This window comes from Bufo bufo, chromosome 1 (assembly GCF_905171765.1).
Source record: "Bufo bufo chromosome 1, aBufBuf1.1, whole genome shotgun sequence".
Taxonomy (NCBI): domain Eukaryota; kingdom Metazoa; phylum Chordata; class Amphibia; order Anura; family Bufonidae; genus Bufo; species Bufo bufo.
The window spans coordinates 805,663,530-805,682,090 of NC_053389.1; the positions used below are offsets into that span (position 1 = coordinate 805,663,530).

Below are 18,561 nucleotides of genomic sequence, written 5' to 3' on the forward strand. Positions count from 1 at the left end.
CACAGATCCCCCTACAGTGCCATCCACAGATCCCCCTACAGTGCCATCCACAGACCACAGATCCCCCTCCCCTAAACAGTGCCATCCACACAGATCTCCCCCCTAAACAGTGCCATCCACAGATCCCCCCCTCCCTAAACAGTGCCATCCACAGATCCCCCCCTCCCCTAAACAGTGCCATCCACAGATCCCCCCCTCCCCTAAACAGTGCCATCCACAAATCCCCCCCTCCCCTAAACAAATGCCATCCACAGATCCCCCCCTCCCCTAAACAGTGCCATCCACACAGATCCCCCCTCCCCTAAACAGTGCCATCCACACAGATCCCCCCCTCCCCTAAACAGTGCCATCCACAGATCCCCCCCTCCCCTAAACAGTGCCATCCACAGATCCCCCCTCCCCTAAACAGTGCCATCCACAAATCCCCCCCTCCCCTAAACAGTGCCATCCACAGATCCCCCCCTCCCCTAAACAGTGCCATCCACAGATCCCCCCTCCCCTAAACAGTGCCATCCACAGATCCCCCCTCCCCTAAACAGTGCCATCCACAAATCCCCCCCTCCCCTAAACAGTGCCATCCACAGATCCCCTTCCCCTAAACAGTGCCATCCACAGATCCCCCCCTCCCCTAAACAGTGCCATCCACAGATCCCCCCTCCCCTAAACAGTGCCATCCACAGATCCCCCCCCTCCCCTAAACAGTGCCATCCACAAATCCCCCCCTCCCCTAAACAGTGCCATCCACAGATCCCCCCTCCCCTAAACAGTGCCATCCACAGATCCCCCCCTCCCCTAAACAGTGCCATCCACAAATCCCCCCCTCCCCTAAACAGTGCCATCCACAGATCCCCCCCTCCCCTAAACAGTGCCATCCACAAATCCCCCCCTCCCCTAAACAGTGCCATCCACAGATCCCCCCCTCCCCTAAACAGTGCCATCCACAGATCCCCCCCTCCCCTAAACAGTGCCATCCACAGATCCCCCCCTCCCCTAAACAGTGCCATCCACAGATCCCCCCCTCCCCTAAACAGTGCCATCCACAGATCAACCCCTCCCACAAATATTCATGAGGGAGAGATGAGTCATTGTTGTTACTGCTGCATGTAAACACAGCAATAACAGAACCTGGAAAAGGTGTAAAGATTGTTTTTTTTTTTTCAAAAAATCAAGCTTGACTAATGTATATGTATATCCTGATTAATTTTGTTAGGTTTTATTTTTTTTCCCATAACTCGCATAACCCCTTTAAGGACTCGTTCTCAAGCTTTTTTGACACTATGTCCATTCATTCCACCATGTCTCTGCTCTTTTTGTATAGAAGTATTGCTGTTTCTTCCGACTGTTGTACTATGCCTGAGGAAGAGACCTGAGTTTTTTGGAAAGTTCGCTTTGGAACATCATTGCTTCTATTTTCGTTGGCCATTACAAGGTCTCAGAGCTTCAAGACCCTGATTTAGTTTCTCCTAATGAGAGCAATAAACCTTAATAACGGCTGGAGACAGATATATCTATTATGATGCCAATCCATGGATCTGTGGACACATAAGAGACAAATACAAGGTCCATAGAGCAAACTCGCCATGTCACCTACGACTCTGCCCCGCACTCATAAACGGAGCAGTCTAAAAGAATGCAGTAGCCCTGCAGGCAAGTGGCCTCTGATCTCTGCCTCTGTCTTCTCTGCCTCATGGTAATTACACTAAATGGTCCAGATTGTTTCCAGATGTAGAAGCAGAAAGGACACATCTGGTGGAGAAACATGAGCTGTGTCATCTACACATAGAAAGAGCTGAGAGGGTACAATGTACATACACAAGGCGGGAAATAAACCCCTACACTGCTGTCTGTCTGTCTCAGATCTATCTGAAAAATCCAAAAAGAGGCAGCACTCCAAAACTCAAGTGATGTTTTTATTCACCCATGCATGGGAGAATATACATCCACTTTTTCACTTGACTTTTGGAGTGCTGCCTCTTTTTTTGATCCTGGTCATTGGTCCTTAGGGGGATTGCACCCAATCATTTGGATAGTGCTGCTTTTCTTTTTTTGTATTTTCATCTATCTATCTATTCTCTATCTATCTCATATCTATCTATCTATCTATTATCTATCTATTATCTATTATCTATTATCTATTATCTATCTATCTCATATCTATCTATCTATCTATTATCTATCTATCTATCTATCTATCTATCTATCTATCTATCTATCTCATATCTATCTATTATCTATCTCATATCTATCTATCTATCTATCTATCTATCTATCTATCTATCTATCTCATATCTATCTATCTATTATCTATCTATCTATCTATCTATCTATCTATCTATCTATCTCATATCTATCTATCTATCTATCTATTATCTATCTATCTATTATCTATCTATCTATTATCTATCTATCTATTATCTATTATCTATCTATTATCTATTATCTATCTATTATCTATCTCCTATCTATCTATCTCATATCTATCTATCTATCTATCTATCTATCTATCTATCTATCTATCTTCTATCTATCTATTATCTATCATCTATCTATCTATCTCATATCTATCTATCTATCTATCTATCTATCTATCTATCTATCTATCTATCTATCTATCTTCTATCTATCTATTATCTATCATCTATCTATCTATCTCATATCTATCTATCTATCTATCTATCTATCTATCTATCTATCTATCTATCTTCTATCTATCTATTATCTATCATCTATCTATCTATCTATTATCTATATATCTATCTCATATCTATCTATCTATCTATTATCTATCTATCTATTATCTATCTATCTATTATCTATCTATCTATTATCTATTATCTATCTATTATCTATTATCTATCTATTATCTATCTATCTCCTATCTATCTATCTCATATCTATCTATCTATCTATCTATCTATATATCTATCTATCTATCTATCTATCATCTAGCTGTCTCTTATCAATGTACTGTATCTATCTCATACAATTGTGTTCAAAATAATAGCAGTCAGACATCACTAACCAGATCAATCACTTTTTTTGGTAGAAATGATATTTCTACATGGCAAATAATTTACTAGCAGGTGTAGTAGAATAATAGAAATCCAACAGACCCAACAGTCACGACATGCATGCTGCTGATTCTCTGTAATTCAATCACTTATTGAAAGGGGCATGTTCAAAATAATAGCAGTGTGGAGTTCAATGAGTGAGGTCATTCATTCCTTGAAAAACAGGTGGCAATTATTCGCCTTATTTAAGGAAGGAAGGCAGTAAATGTTGTACCTGCCGGTTACAGTGCATTTCTCTCTGAAATTCTGAGGAAAATGGGTCGTTCCAGACATTGTTCAGAAGAACAGCGTACCTTGATTAAAAAGTTGATTGGAGAGGGGAAAACATATAAAGAAGTGCAGAAAATGATAGGCTGCTCAGCTAAAATGATCGCAAATGCTTTAAAATGGCAACCAAAACCTGAAAGACGTGGAAGGAAGCGAAAAACTACCATTCGGATGGACAGAAGAATAGCCAAAATGGCAAGGACTCAGCCAACAATCAGCTCCAGGAAGATCACAGAAGGTGTAAAGTTCCCTGTGAGTCCTGTTACAATGAGAAGACACTGATGTGAAGCCGAGCTATCTGCAAGAAGCCCCCGCAAAGTCCCACTGTGGAAAAAAGACATGTGCTGAAGAGGTGACAATCTGCCAAAGAGCACAGTGACGGCCTAAAGAGACATGTTGTGGACTGATGAAAGTAAGATTGTTCTTTTTGGGTCTAGTGGCCGGAGACAGTTTGTCAGATGACCCCCAAACACTGAATCCAAGCCACAGTACTCTGTGAAGACAGTAAAGCATGGTGGACAAGCATCATGATATGGGGAGGTTCTCATACTAGGGTGTTGGGCCTATTTATCTCATACCAGGGATCAGGGATCAGTCTGAATACATCAGAATACTGGAAGAGGTCATGCTGCCTTATGCTGAAGAGAAATGCCCTTGAAATGGTTGTTCCAACAAGACCACGACCCCAAACACACCAGTAAACGGGCAACATCTTGGTTCCAGACCAACAAGATTGACGTTATGGAGCGGCCGGCCCAATCCCCGGATCTGAATCCAATAGAAAACTTGTGGGGCGACATCAAAAATGCCATTTCTGAGGCAAAACCAAGAAATAGAGAAGAAATGTGGACTGTCGTCCAATCCTCCTGGGCTGGAATACCTGTTCACAGGGGCAGAAGGTGGTGACTCCGAGCAGCACAGATGTCCAGCAGTTCTCAGAAACAGCGGTTATACAACTAAATATTAGTGACGGGATTGAAAGGAAAGCAAAATCCTCAAACATTTTTCCGTTTATATAGTGAATGTTTGAGTTTGTAAGGAAGAATACAAACACTGCTATTTTTTTGAACAGTCTAAGGCTACTTTCACACTAGCGGCACCGACCTCGGGTGAACAGCCTGTCGGATCCGTCCTGCCGCTAGTGACCGTGTGCCTCCGGACTGCCGCTCCGTCCCCATTGACTATAATGGGGGCGGGGGTGGAGTTCCGGTGAGGCACGGCAGCGCACGGCGAGAGGCTGCCGGAATAAAACTACGACATGTCCGACATTTATTCCGGCAGCCTCTCGCCGTGCCTCCGCCGGAACTCCGCCCCGCCCCCATTATGGTCAATGGGGACGGAGCGGCAGTCCATGGGCACACAGTCACTAGCGGCAGGACGGATCCGACAGGCTCTTCACCCGTCCGTGCCGCTACTGTGAAAGTAGCCTAATATTCACTTTTCTTCAATTTTTTTAGAGGAACAACACAAATGTTATATATTTTTCTGGAATAGAAGGTGTAGTGTTCCCAATGCATTTCTGTGTATGGAAATAAAAGCTATTTTGAGCTTTATTCACTTTTTTAAACACACTGCTATTATTTTGAACACAACTGTATCTATTATCTATCTATCTCTTATCAATGTATTGTATCTATCTCACATCTATTATTCATCTTATTTTCCATATCTTCTATACGTCTCAGGGGCTGCACTTACCTGTCTGGGTGTAGTCGTGGAGGTGTCTCTTGTCCTCAGTTTATGGAGTTGAAGGCTGGCGTCCCCCTCCCTCTGCTTCCTCTCTAACAGTGTGTCTCTTTCTTTTGTTCCTCATTTATCTCTGCTCTTTGTCCCTCTCGTTCACCCTTGGTAATGGGACGGGCCCCCGTCCTCCCTCCTTCCATTCATAGACCCCTGTCTGAGAACTTTCTGTCTGCTCCACTTGCCGTATATCTGAGCCTGTTCCCTCCTAGTCTCTGCTCTTCATGGTTGACTTCTCTCTCTTTCCCTCTCGATCCCTGTTTTCTCTCTCTCCACCCTGTGCCTTTGATTTTCAGCCTCTCTCTCCTTCTTCGTCCCTTCTTTATCCTTCTATACTTGCCTCTCCTCCATCTGTTCTCCTCTTATCCTCTCTAGTTTTTCTTAACTCTCTCCCTGTCTTGCTCGCTCTTTCCTTGCAGCCCCCCCCCCTCTTCTCATTTTGTCTCCCCCTCCTTTCTCTCCCCTGCTCCTTTCTTCATCTCTTCTTACTTCTCCATCTGTCCTCTGAATTCTTTCCTAACAAAAGTGCTATTTAGTGATCCTGCTGTTATTCACCAGGAGGAGGAGGAAGAAGAAGGGGAGGGAGGTCCAGGGACGAGAGGAAGAGGAGAGTGTGCTGTCTGTGTGGGGGAATCTCATTCCCTGGACACAGGAAACTTCCTGACTTCTTATTCAACCTGAGGCGAAGAAAGCTGATATCCAAAAGTAAAGGGAGAAGGTGAGGGAATGTCCTAGACACTTCAGTAGTCTCTGACGGGGTTCTCCTGGAGGAATCTGTAGTCCTCAAAGGAAAATTTCCTACCATCATGTTTCTCTTCTTCTAGGTGAGGAAGAAGGTGGATGTCTTCCGATGTTGGCCAGTTTGATACATCAAAGGCTCTGAAGCCTGAACATCACCTCACGTCTTAAAACTGGCCATAGACAGTAGATTCCCAGGAGATGCCACCAGTTTCGACAAGATAATGTCTATGGAAGAATGGGATTTCCACCTGCACGACTCCCCCACCCTCCACCAAGAGATAAATGGCTCCAGAGGGACATAGAAAGCACCAATCTTACTCCAACCTGGGCTGTGACATCGCAGTGGAAGTAGTTGCAACCATACTTGAGTAGGAGTCACATTCTCTGGTGGGCCTAATAGAACTCAGTCGAGCCTATAGTCGGGGTAGGAGTGTGATAATAATCTGACTACTTACTAATTCCTAGTTCCACATCATGACCTTGGGGCATTTATATGGTGGTTCCACAGTAAACTCTTGTACCGAGGCCCAGGAGCTTCAAGCTGGTTGGAGATGTGCCATGGTTTTCACTCTCTACTTGTGAGAAACGTGCATACTCTCTTTATTTTAACCCCTTCCTGCTTGCCTTTTGATAGTAATACTTCACGTTCTTCGAGGTTGCCCACCATAGGAGATCTATCAACTGTCCACTTCATAGAGACTCTTTTATCTTGGGTTGATCTCACGGGTTCCCTGCTTTGGATGATTCCTATTAGAAGGATCAGTTGTTCATAAGTAAGTGTTCAGTTTCTCTGCAGCACCACCACAGGGCATATGAAGTATTACAATAAGTTTTCTGTTATACAGAACAGGATGAGTCCTCCAGAGAGAGGGAGAGACACTCTTTATAACCGCTGTTCACTCTGGCCAAAAGATGAAGACTCTGAACAGAGGCCCCCTTCTATTAACACCTATTAGGGTTTCCTAAACTAGACAATCCCTTTAAGCATGTAGAGCTAATAGAGTATGGTTCCTCCTGTCTACAAATTCAGTCAAAACCTTTTAAAAGGGATCATCTCACCAAGACAACCCCTTGTCAAAATGAAGCCTCAAAATCTGCACCGAGGAGTTCAGTTTCTGGCCACTCTTTAACCCTCCATTGACTAAATGAATGGCCGACCATGTAATGTGGAAGGTGCATGGAGGAGGCCCTTTCTTCTTTGGCGTGCATATGCCCTAAGATATATGGACAGGGCTTTACTTTATGAGACACTGACTTTAATGGGCTCCTACAAAGCTTTACCCTGCAGCTCCCACCTATTGGACATTTCCAGAAGAACAACAATTCTAGCTGCTTGCAGCCGCCACTAGGGGGAGCTCCCTGCATATAGATTCAGTAAGCTCCCTCTAGTGGTGGCTGCTGGTAACCAGAATGTTATCGTTTACAGCTGAATGTGGGTGGGGCTACGGTGTGATTGACAGGTCTAGCCCAAGTCCTGCTATGCCATGGTCTGTAGCTCCATGCTATAACTGTGGAGGGATATGATTGTTTTGCAGTGCAGGGAGCTGTGTAAACCATGTGACTCTGTGCAGAAAGTATTCACGCCCCTCATACTTGCAGGAACATGTTTCCCATGCTTCAGTTCTTTAGAGAATTCTCTGGTGCATCTCACAAAATCTTCCTCAGTTTTGGACTGACGCCAGTTTATAAATGTGTCCTGCTGATCGCATGAGGTCCAGAGAAGATTGGCTTGTCCGCTGGATATCAGAGGATATGAGGCCAGACCTGGAGCTGTGTGCATGAAACGAGGGCCAAGGACTGAGCTGGAAGTGACTGTAGCCTCTTACCCAGCAGTATATCATTGGGGGTGTAGAAACAGCGCCATCCTTACGCAAAGGCTGTGTCTGGTATTGCAGCATTCAAATAAATAAGGCTCAGCTGCAAAACTTAACACAACCAGTGGACAAGAGTGGCGCTGTTTCCATGAAAAAAAGAACACTTCCGCTGACTTTTTTATCGCACGTATCTGCAGCCACCTTCCCAGTCCTGTCACATCCCCCTGATCCCAGTGCGACGACATGTTTGAGCAGGAATGATACAAACACAGTCACCATGGCAGACATTCCTTCGGAAGTATAAGTGTAAACTTGGGGTCTCGAATATTCTGTAGAACTATGTTCCTGGATTATGAATAAAATGCCGGAACCATAGTTTAGACTGACACAGATCAGTAGGGGCTAACTGCACAATAGTACTAACACGTACTACTATGAAAAGCTGTGTGACAACCGCTGTACCCGATGGATGCTTTCTACCAGTCTACGACTTGTGACCTGTGACCACTTCAGTACCTGTACAGTAGTTATATGGGCTCAGGTGGTAGTCGCCTACCCAGGAGGACAAGCGGTTGCTAGGTAACCTGCTTGCAGAATACAGAAAAGTGGATCACAGACTCTCCACAGATCTGTCATACTAGGTATGCATCGCATATAGTTACTACTATGGAGTTCGCCTTTAAATTACAGATCATCCACTTGGCAAGCCAGACAATTTATCTTTCACCGTTCTGCCACCAGGGGAGCTATAGAAATGATATTCTATATTCACAGTCTGATACCTCCCCGGCTATATGAGGCACCCCTACAGCATGGCGTCCCTCTATGTATATGACGGCTCACATTCTATATGTCAGTAAAGGAATGGTGCCTGACGAGTCTTAATTACTCACCTCCTGCGATAAGACACTTTGCTGAAGATCAGATTAGAAGCTTGGCCCTGAACCTGCCATCTGTGCAGGAGACTGAAGATGGGAAGCCAACCGGCCAGAGAGGTCATGGCGACAAGCTTAGCAGTCATGGTGTGTGACAGGCTGATAGGGAGGGGACATTCAGGAGGAACCTTATATTAATAGCAATGGATAATGTCCGATTTATAAGAGATCAGTAATTACACAAAAGCACTAAATCATAAGTCAATATATTACTGAGTATAATACATCCCATAAAAAAGGATCAACTGCCATGTAATAATGTAATTACATATAGGGTATTATAGTAGTTATATTCTTGTACATAGGAGCAGTATTATAGTAGTTATATTCTTGTACATAGGAGCAGTATTATAGTAGTTATATTCTTGTACATAGGAGGCAGTATTATAGTAGTTATATTCTTGTACATAGGAGGCAGTATTATAGTAGTTATATTCTTCTACATAGGAGCAGTATTATAGTAGTTATATTATTGTACATAGGAGCAGTATTATAGTAGTTATGTTCTTGTACATAGGAGGCAGTATTATAGTAGTTATATTCCTGTATATAGGAGCAGTATTATTGTAGTTATATTCTTGTACATAGGAGGCAGTATTATAGTAGTTATATTCTTGTACATAGGAGGCAGTATTATAGTAGTTATATTCTTGAACATAGGAGCAGTATTATAGTAGTTATATTCTTGTACATAGGAGGCAGTATTATAGTAGTTATATTCTTGTACATAGGAGCAGTATTATAGTAGTTATATTCCTGTACATAGGAGCAGTATTATAGTAGTTATAGTCTTGTACATTGGAGCAGTATTATAGTAGTTATATTCTTGTACATAGAAGCAGTATTATAGTAGTTATATTCTTGTACATAGGAGCAGTATTATAGTAGTTATATTCTTGTACATAGGAGCAGTATTATAGTAGTTATATTCTTGTACTGAGGAGCAGTATTATAGTAGTTATATTCTTGTACATAGGAGCAGTATTATAGTAGTTATATTCTTGTACATAGGAGCAGTATTATAGTAGTTATATTCTTGTACATAGGAGCAGTATTATAGTAGTTATTCTTGTACATATATGGCAGTATTATAGTAGTTATATTCTTGTACATAGGAGCAGTATTATAGTAGTTATATTCTTGTACATAGGAGCAGTATTATAGTAGTTATATTCTTGTACATAGAAGCAGTATTATAGTAGTTATATTCTTGTACATAGGAGCAGTATTATAGTAGTTATATTCTTGTACATAGGAGGCAGTATTATAGTAGTTATATTCTTGTACATAGGAGCAGTATTATAGTAGTTATATTCTTGTACATAGGAGGCAGTATTATAGTAGTTATAGTCTTGTACATAGGAGGCAGTATTATAGTAGTTATATTCTTGTACATAGGAGCAGTATTATAGTAGTTATATTCTTGTACATAGGAGCAGTATTATAGTAGTTATATTCTTGTACATAAGAGCAGTATTATAGTTGTTATATTCTTGTACATAGGAGCAGTATTATAGTAGTTATATTCTTGTACATAGGAGCAGTATTATAGTAGTTATATTCTTGTACATAGGGGGCAGTATTACAGTAGTTATATTCTTGTACATAGGAGCAGTATTATAGTAGTTATATTCTTGTACATAGGAGCAGTATTATAGTAGTATATTCTTGTACATAGGAGCAGTATTATAGTAGTTATATTCTTGTACATAGGAGCAGTATTATAGTAGTTATATTCTTGTACATAGGAGGCAGTATTATAGTAGTTATATTCTTGTACATAGGAGGCAGTATTATAGTAGTTATATTCTTGTACATAGGAGCAGTATTATAGTAGTTATATTCTTGTACATAGGAGCTGTATTATAGTAGTTATATTCTTGTACATAGGGAGCAGTATTATAGTAGTTATATTCTTGTACATAGGAAGCAGTATTATAGTAGTTATATTCTTGTACATAGGAGGCAGTATTATAGTAGTTATATTCTTGTACATAGGAGCAGTATTATAGTAGTTATAGTCTTGTACATAGGAGGCAGTATTATAGTAGTTATATTCTTGTACATAGGAGCAGTATTATAGTAGTTATATTCTTGTACACAGGAGCAGTATTATAGTAGTATATTCTTGTACATAGGAGCAGTATTATAGTAGTTATATTCTTGTACATAGGAGCAGTATTATAGTAGTTATAGTCTTGTACATAGGAGCAGTATTATAGTAGTTATATTCTTGTACATAGGAGCAGTATTATAGTAGTTATATTCTTGTACATAGGAGCAGTATTATAGTAGTTATATTCTTGTATATAGGAGGCAGTATTATAGTAGTTATATTCTTGTACATAGGAGGCAGTATTATAGTAGTTATATTCTTGTACATAGGAGGCAGTATTATAGTAGTAATATTCTTGTACATAGGAGCAGTATTATAGTAGTTATATTCTTGTACATAGGAGGCAGTATTATAGTAGTTATATTCTTGTACATAGGAGCAGTATTATAGTAGTTATATTCTTGTACATAGGGGCTGTATTATAGTAGTAATATTCTTGTACATAGGAGCAGTATTATAGTAGTTATATTCTTGTACATAGGAGGCAGTATTATAGTAGTTATATTCTTGTACATAGGAGCAGTATTATAGTAGTTATATTCTTGGACATAGGAGGCAGTATTATAGTAGTTATATTCTTGTATATAGGAGGCAGTATTATAGTAGTTATATTCTTGTACATAGGAGGCAGTATTATAGTAGTTTTATTCTTGTACATAGGAGGCAGTATTATAGTAGTAATATTCATGTACATAGGAGCAGTATTATAGTAGTTATATTCTTGTACATAGGAGCAGTATTATAGTAGTTATATTCTTGTACATAGGGGCTGTATTATAGTAGTTATATTCTTGTACATAGGAGCAGTATTATAGTAGTTATATTCTTGTACATAGGAGGTAGTATTATAGTAGTTATATTCTTGTACATAGGAGCAGTATTATAGTAGTTATATTCTTGTACATAGGAGCAGTATTATAGTAGTTATATTCTTGTACATAGAAGGTAGTATTATAGTAGTTATATTCTTATACATAGGAGGCAGTATTATAGTAGTTATATTCTTGTACATAGGAGCAGTATTATAGTAGTTATATTCTTGTACATAGAAGCAGTATTATAGTAGTTATATTCTTGTACATAGGAGCAGTATTATAGTTGTTATATTCTTGTACATAGGAGCAGTATTATAGTAGTTATATTCTTGTACATAGGAGCAGTATTATAGTAGTTATATTCTTGTACATAGGGGGCAGTATTACAGTAGTTATATTCTTGTACATAGGAGCAGTATTATAGTAGTTATATTCTTGTATATAGGAGGCAGTATTATAGTAGTTATATTCTTGTACATAGGAGGCAGTATTATAGTAGTTATATTCTTGTACATAGGAGGCAGTATTATAGTAGTAATATTCTTGTACATAGGAGCAGTATTATAGTAGTTATATTCTTGTACATAGGAGCAGTATTATAGTAGTTATATTCTTGTACATAGGAGCAGTATTATAGTAGTTATATTCTTGTACATAGGAGCAGTATTATAGTAGTTATATTCTTGTATATAGGAGGCAGTATTATAGTAGTTATATTCTTGTACATAGGAGGCAGTATTATAGTAGTTATATTCTTGTACATAGGACGCAGTATTATAGTAGTAATATTCTTGTACATAGGAGCAGTATTATAGTAGTTATATTCTTGTACATAGGAGCAGTATTATAGTAGTTATATTCTTGTACATAGGGGCTGTATTATAGTAGTAATATTCTTGTACATAGGAGCAGTATTATAGTAGTTATATTCTTGTACATAGGAGGCAGTATTATAGTAGTTATATTCTTGTACATAGGAGCAGTATTATAGTAGTTATATTCTTGTACATAGGAGCGGTATTATAGTAGTTATATTCTTGTACATAGGAGCAGTATTATAGTAGTTATATTCTTGTACATAGGAGGCAGTATTATAGTAGTTATATTCTTGTACATAGGAGCAGTATTATAGTAGTTATATTCTTAATCAATTTTCTTTTTATTGAAGAAAACGCAAATAGTCATGTGACAAATCAATCACTTAAATACCAGACGCAGCTGGACAAATGCTTATTCACTAAGCGCATCAATTTAAGTGTAGTGGTGACATGACTCAAAAACACAATAACATGTGCATAAAAGTAATTTATATGGAAAAGTAGAGACAAGACATGGGAAGAGGGGAGGGGGGAGAGAAGGTAAGGGGGGGGGGTAATAGATGTCTATCATATGCTTCGTGTGAATCTAGAAGTTACGATAAAGCTTCCAAGGGGACCATGTTTTGATAAACTTTGCTCTAGAGTGAGTCTCCCAGTGTGCAAGCTCTTCAAACCTATAAAGCTGATCCACCTTCTCGGTCCACATCAAGAGGGATGGAGGAGAATCATTTCTCCATAACAATGGAATCAATAGGCGAGCTGCTGTTATAAGCATAGTCTGTAGATTTAACCTTGAGGGGGTCAGCGTGTCATTAGGACACCATAACATTAGGAGCTTTGCGTCTAATCTAACCTGGGTATTACAGATCTTATTTATAATAGTTTCGATCTCTATCCAGAAAGGCCGGATCTTTTCACAATTCCACCATATATGAGAGAGAGAGCCAACATCTCCTCCGCACCTCCAGCAATGGTCAGGGATATCAGAATTGATCTTATGAAGATATTCTGGTGTTTTATACCATCTCGTGAGCAATTTGTAGGAGTTAGCTTGTATCTTAATGCAACGGTTGAATCCGTGTGAGTGTGTGAGGATAAAAGCTTTCTCAGGTTCTGACAAAGTTATGGATAACTCCTTCTCCCAAGCTGAGAGAAACCACAGATCTGGAGGGGCGGAGGAGAGCAGCTCCTTGTATAATGTGGAGAGAGGCTTCGGCGGGCGTTGGCCTACTGAAATCTTCCCCTCCATCCATGAGGGATCATTTGTGGGTCGTGGGATCTTTTCAATAAGCATTAGGTCCTTTTTAAAGGCCATACTTGCCAAAAAGGAAGCCTTTTGGACCTCTGGAAGAGCGAAAACTTTGCTCCAATTTAAAGCACCAGACTCAGATTTAATATCCTGAAGCTTGAGGCTAGGTAGTAGGGCCCAAATTCCTGATGGTGCAGTGGTGGCGGGATGAATATGGGCCTGAAGCAGGTGCAGGGGGATATTCATACTAGGGAACTTAAGAACTGACGCCCGATATAGTTTGGACCACTCTAACAGTAAGCCCTTCCACAAAGGCGAGGCATAAATGTTATTAGCAGTACTTTTCCGCAAACCCCATAAGACCAGTTTATCTTTATAGGTGAGCATATCACACTCCAGTTGGGAGACAAGGTTGAGAGGACGCCAGGAGAGGAGGCTTAGAGCTCTGCTTAGCATTGACGCTTTATAATAAAGGTATATGTCAGGCAGGCCGAAACCTCCCAATCTTTTCTCCCGAGTAAGGGTGGTGTATGCTATTCTGGGGGACTTACCCGACCATACAAATGCTGAGAAGATTCTGCGGACCTCCACAAAGAAGGAATGGGGTAGCCAAATAGGTAGTGTTTGAATGAAGTAAAGTAGTCTAGGGACAATGAAGGCTTTAATATAATTCTTCCTTCCAATCCACGAAATGAACGGGAGTTTTAGGGATTGCAGATGTGCTCTTATGGATCTAAGTAAAGGGGCTTGATTAAGCTCGTAAAGGTCCTCTGGTTTCGCTGATATATGGGTGCCCAAAAATGGGATTGACTTGGGGGCCCACGTAAATGCCGTAGAGCGTTTGATCATTTCTATGGAAGTGGCTGAGCAGGAAATATTTAGGGCCTGTGACTTACCATAATTGATCTTGAAATTAGAGACCAAACCATATTCCTCAAAAAGGGCTTGTAGCCTGGGAAATGAGGTCATGGGGTTGGACGTGATGACCAAGAGGTCGTCTGCAAAGGCAGCTGTCATATGGGTATGAGATCCCAAGGTAATCCCTTGGATGTCCGGATCTTGCCTAATTTTGGCCAGCAGTGTCTCCATAACAATAACAAAAAGGGCCGGTGATAGTGGGCAGCCTTGTCTTGTCCCATTAGTGATGGGGAAGGTTAGAGAGAGTGTGCCATTGATCCGAATCCTGGCAGAGGGGAGCGAATAGAGTGAGAAGATGGACTGGATGAACTGGTCCGGAAGGCCAAATTTTGACAGTGCCCGAGACATAAAATGCCAGTTGATCCTGTCAAAGGCCTTCTCTGCATCTGTACTGAGAAGGGCTAGCGGTATAGAATTCCGCCGAGCATGCGTGATTAAGTGTGTGACGCGGACCGTGTTTTCACTCCCCTAGTTATATTCTTGTACATAGGAGCAGTATTATAGTAGTTATATTCTTGTACATAGGAGGCAGTATTACAGTAGTTATATTCTTGTACATAGGAGCAGTATTATAGTAGTTATATTCTTGTACATAGGAGGCAGTATTATAGTAGTTATATTCTTGTACATAGGAGGCAGTATTATAGTAGTTATATTCTTGTACATAGGAGCAGTATTATAGTAGTTATATTCTTGTACATAGGAGCAGTATTATAGTAGTTATATTCTTGTACATAGGAGGCAGTATTATAGTAGTTATATTCTTGTACATAGGAGGCAGTATTATAGTAGTTATATTCTTGTACATAGGAGCAGTATTATAGTAGTTATATTCTTGTACATAGGAGGCAGAATTATAGTAGTTATATTCTTGTACATAGGAGCAGTATTATAGTAGTTATATTCTTGTACATAGGAGCAGTATTATAGTAGTTATATTCTTGTACATAGGAGGCAGTATTACAGTAGTTATATTCTTGTACATAGGAGCAGTATTATAGTAGTTATATTCTTGTACATAGGAGGCAGTATTATAGTATTTATATTCTTGTACATAGGAGGCAGTATTATAGTAGTTATATTCTTGTACATAGGAGGCAGTATTATAGTAGTTATATTCTTGTACATAGGAGCAGTATTATAGTAGTTATATTCTTGTACATAGGAGCAGTATTATAGTAGTTATATTCTTGTACATAGGAGCAGTATTATAGTAGTTATAGTCTTGTACTGAGGAGCAGTATTATAGTAGTTATATTCTTGTACAGAGGAGCAGTATTATAGTAGTTATATTCTTGTACACCGGAGCAGTATTATAGTAGTTATATTCTTGTACATAGGAGCAGTATTATAGTAGTTATATTCTTGTACATAGGAGCAGTATTATAGTAGTTATATTCTTGTACATAGGAGGCAGTATTATAGTAGTTATATTCATGTACATAGCAGGCAGTATTATAGTAGTTATATTCTTGTCCATAGGAGCAGTATTATAGTAGTTATATTCTTGTACATAGGAGCAGTATTATAGTAGTTATATACTTGTACATAGGAGAGGATAGACGTGTGCTGTTGAGCTCCCTGCAGGGAGGGGGCATGGCTTCTGACCCAGGTGGAGGGGAGGGGAGCTGGGCTGATGATCCTGGGAAAGCCCAGAGCTTGGAGTGTGGCCTGCAGCATGGAGATCTTGGAAGCGATGATCTGGAAATGGTGGCTGGTGAGTCAACTGAAACTTGTAGTGCTTCTGGATTTAGTACAACTGTGACAAAGACAAGTTTATTTAAACTGGAAAGGCGCATTTCTAAGTTAAGAGATGAGATAAAGACAGAGGCTGATCCCAAGAAAAAGCTAATGAAGTATGAATGCCTGGATGACTGCACACGTGAACTTGATATATTAAAAGATAAACTAGATAAAGGTAAAAACACAATACCTAAAGTGGAAAGCTGGGCAATGGAGAAAAAGAGGTGGGCCAGAGCCCAGAATGTGAAGATGAAAGAAATCATAGAAATAAAAAAGAAAGATTACAGCAATGTGCATAATATGGTGAAGCAAGGACACCCTCAGAGATGTGTGGGTGCAGCGCCTGGAGGGTCACTGCTTTCAGGGTCACTATGTATGAGGTCTGAGCAGTCAGTCTCTGAAAATGCTGGGAATACTATGGAGCAAAGTGAGCCATCCAACAAGGAGTTAATTGCAGTGGACTCAGCTTGTAACTCTGCTGAAGTGAATGAGAGCAGCAATCCTGTGTGTGGGCAGGAGAGTGCTTCATGTATGGACATTGTGGATGGGACCCCGCTAAGTGCTGTGGAGGAGACCCCGCTCAGTGCTGTGGGGGAGACCCCGCTCAGTGCTGTGGGGGAGACCCCGCTCAGTGCTGTGGGGGAGACCCCGCTCAGTGCTGTGGGGGAGACCCCGCTCAGTGCTGTGGGGGAGACCCCGCTCAGTGCTGTGGAGGAGACCCCGCTCAGTGCTGTGGGGGAGACCCCGCTCAGTGCTGTGGGGGAGACCCCGCTCAGTGCTGTGGGGGAGACCCTGCTCAGTGCTGTGGAGGAGACCCTGCTCAGTGCTGTGGAGGAGACCCCACTAGGTGCTGTGGAGGAGACCCCGCTCAGTGCTGTGATTGAGACCCCACTCAGTGCTGTGATTGAGACCCTGCTCAGTGCTGTGGATGAGACCCCGCTCGATCAGCTTTCAGAGGAGACGACTACACAGACTGGAGCAGACATGGAGGTCAGTATACAGGACCCTCAGCCGTCCGCAGTGTCAGGTGCACATCAGTCTGGAGCAGACACAGGTGGATCTGCAGGACAATCTGGAGTCAGTAAGCCTGTAGAGGAGAGGCCCAGCACTGATCCTCCTGCTGACCGTCCACAATTCAGGAGACTGTTCTCCAATGTTACAAGGCCGGCTAACCCTCCACCTCAGAGAAGGAATGCTGTACGGATTAAGTATACGGGTCCAGAAGATAGCCTCCCCTCCAGACTGTATATAGGGAAAGTTCTTCTGAAGGACTTCATGAAATTTAAGGCCTCTGAGGTGTACGCCCTGATCCATATCCCCTCCAGCAGGATCTATGACATCAGCTTTAAGCTTCAGTATGATCTGGACTTATTCTGGAACATATACAATGACACGAAGGAGCAGTCAATCTGGGAGCATCTACAGGTGATCCAGCTGTCCAAGCCTCAGGTAGTGAAGGCCACCATCTTGTTCCAGTCTGAGGTGGTGGCGCTGGCAGATCTGGAGCATTGGCTGAGCAGACAGTGTCTGGTGAAGAGTCATCCGGAAAAAATCTATGATGAGGAAGACATCTGGAATGGCGGATACACCGTGATGGTACAACTAGCGCAGAACAATGGTGTGACCAGACATCTGCCGCACTCCTTCTACCTGGGCTCAGAGAGAGGGATATGCTACTACCCCGGTCAGCCGCGACTGTGTCACAGATGTGGGGGCAGGCACCTCGCCATCAACTGCTCCCGTATAAAGTGCTCATTTTGTGGACAGTTTGGTCATTCAAAGGACGACTGTACAGGTCCGGTCATCTGTAACCTGTGTTTAGGATCTGGTCATACGTTCCGGGAATGTCCGCATGCAGATCATAATAAAGGCAGTGTTGAGATCTTCTCAGAGGCCATGGAGGAAGGTCAGGAGGATGTCACTGCAAGAGCAGATACAGCCCCAGAAACTGGTAATCGTCCTGCTGAAGTAATGCAAAGTACTAGTGACCCTGCTGTAGAGAGTGTTGACCCTGCTGATGCACTACAAGTACCGGCAGAGTTGGAGACTGATAGCCAAACTACTCCATTACAAGTACCAACATCTGCTGAACCACAAGTACCAGCTATTGAAAAGACTTTGAAATCCAGAAATCCTGCTGTGGAAGCTAAAGTACCATCTGTAGCACTACAAGTACCAGCCACTGAAGAGAATTCTCATCTGCAGAGTAAAGTGACCAGTAAACCAGTTGCCAAACCACCTAAAGAACTGCCCTCTACGTCTACAAAGCCTGATGGTCCAGCTGCAGGGCTGAGGAAGCTCAGGAGATCCTCTGTGGATGAAGACGGGTTTCAG

The 18,561-nt window shown here is 41.5% G+C and overlaps 1 protein-coding gene across 2 annotated transcripts in view; it reads right to left on the reverse strand.

Annotated features, from left to right (window-relative positions):
- GAL3ST4 (galactose-3-O-sulfotransferase 4) overlaps positions 1–17,173 on the reverse strand; it is a 57,339-nt gene extending 40,166 nt beyond the window's left edge. Inside the window, exons 1-2 of one of the 2 annotated variants that reach the window (XM_040415162.1) lie at positions 17,163–17,173; positions 5,037–5,348 (exon numbers count right to left, since the gene is read on the reverse strand). The gene's annotated coding sequence lies outside the window, so the exon portion shown is untranslated. Of the gene's footprint in view, positions 1–5,036; positions 5,617–17,162 lie in introns of those variants that run through there. The other variant, XM_040415161.1, reaches the window with a different exon arrangement.
- Between the last annotated feature and the right edge of the window lie 1,388 nt (positions 17,174–18,561).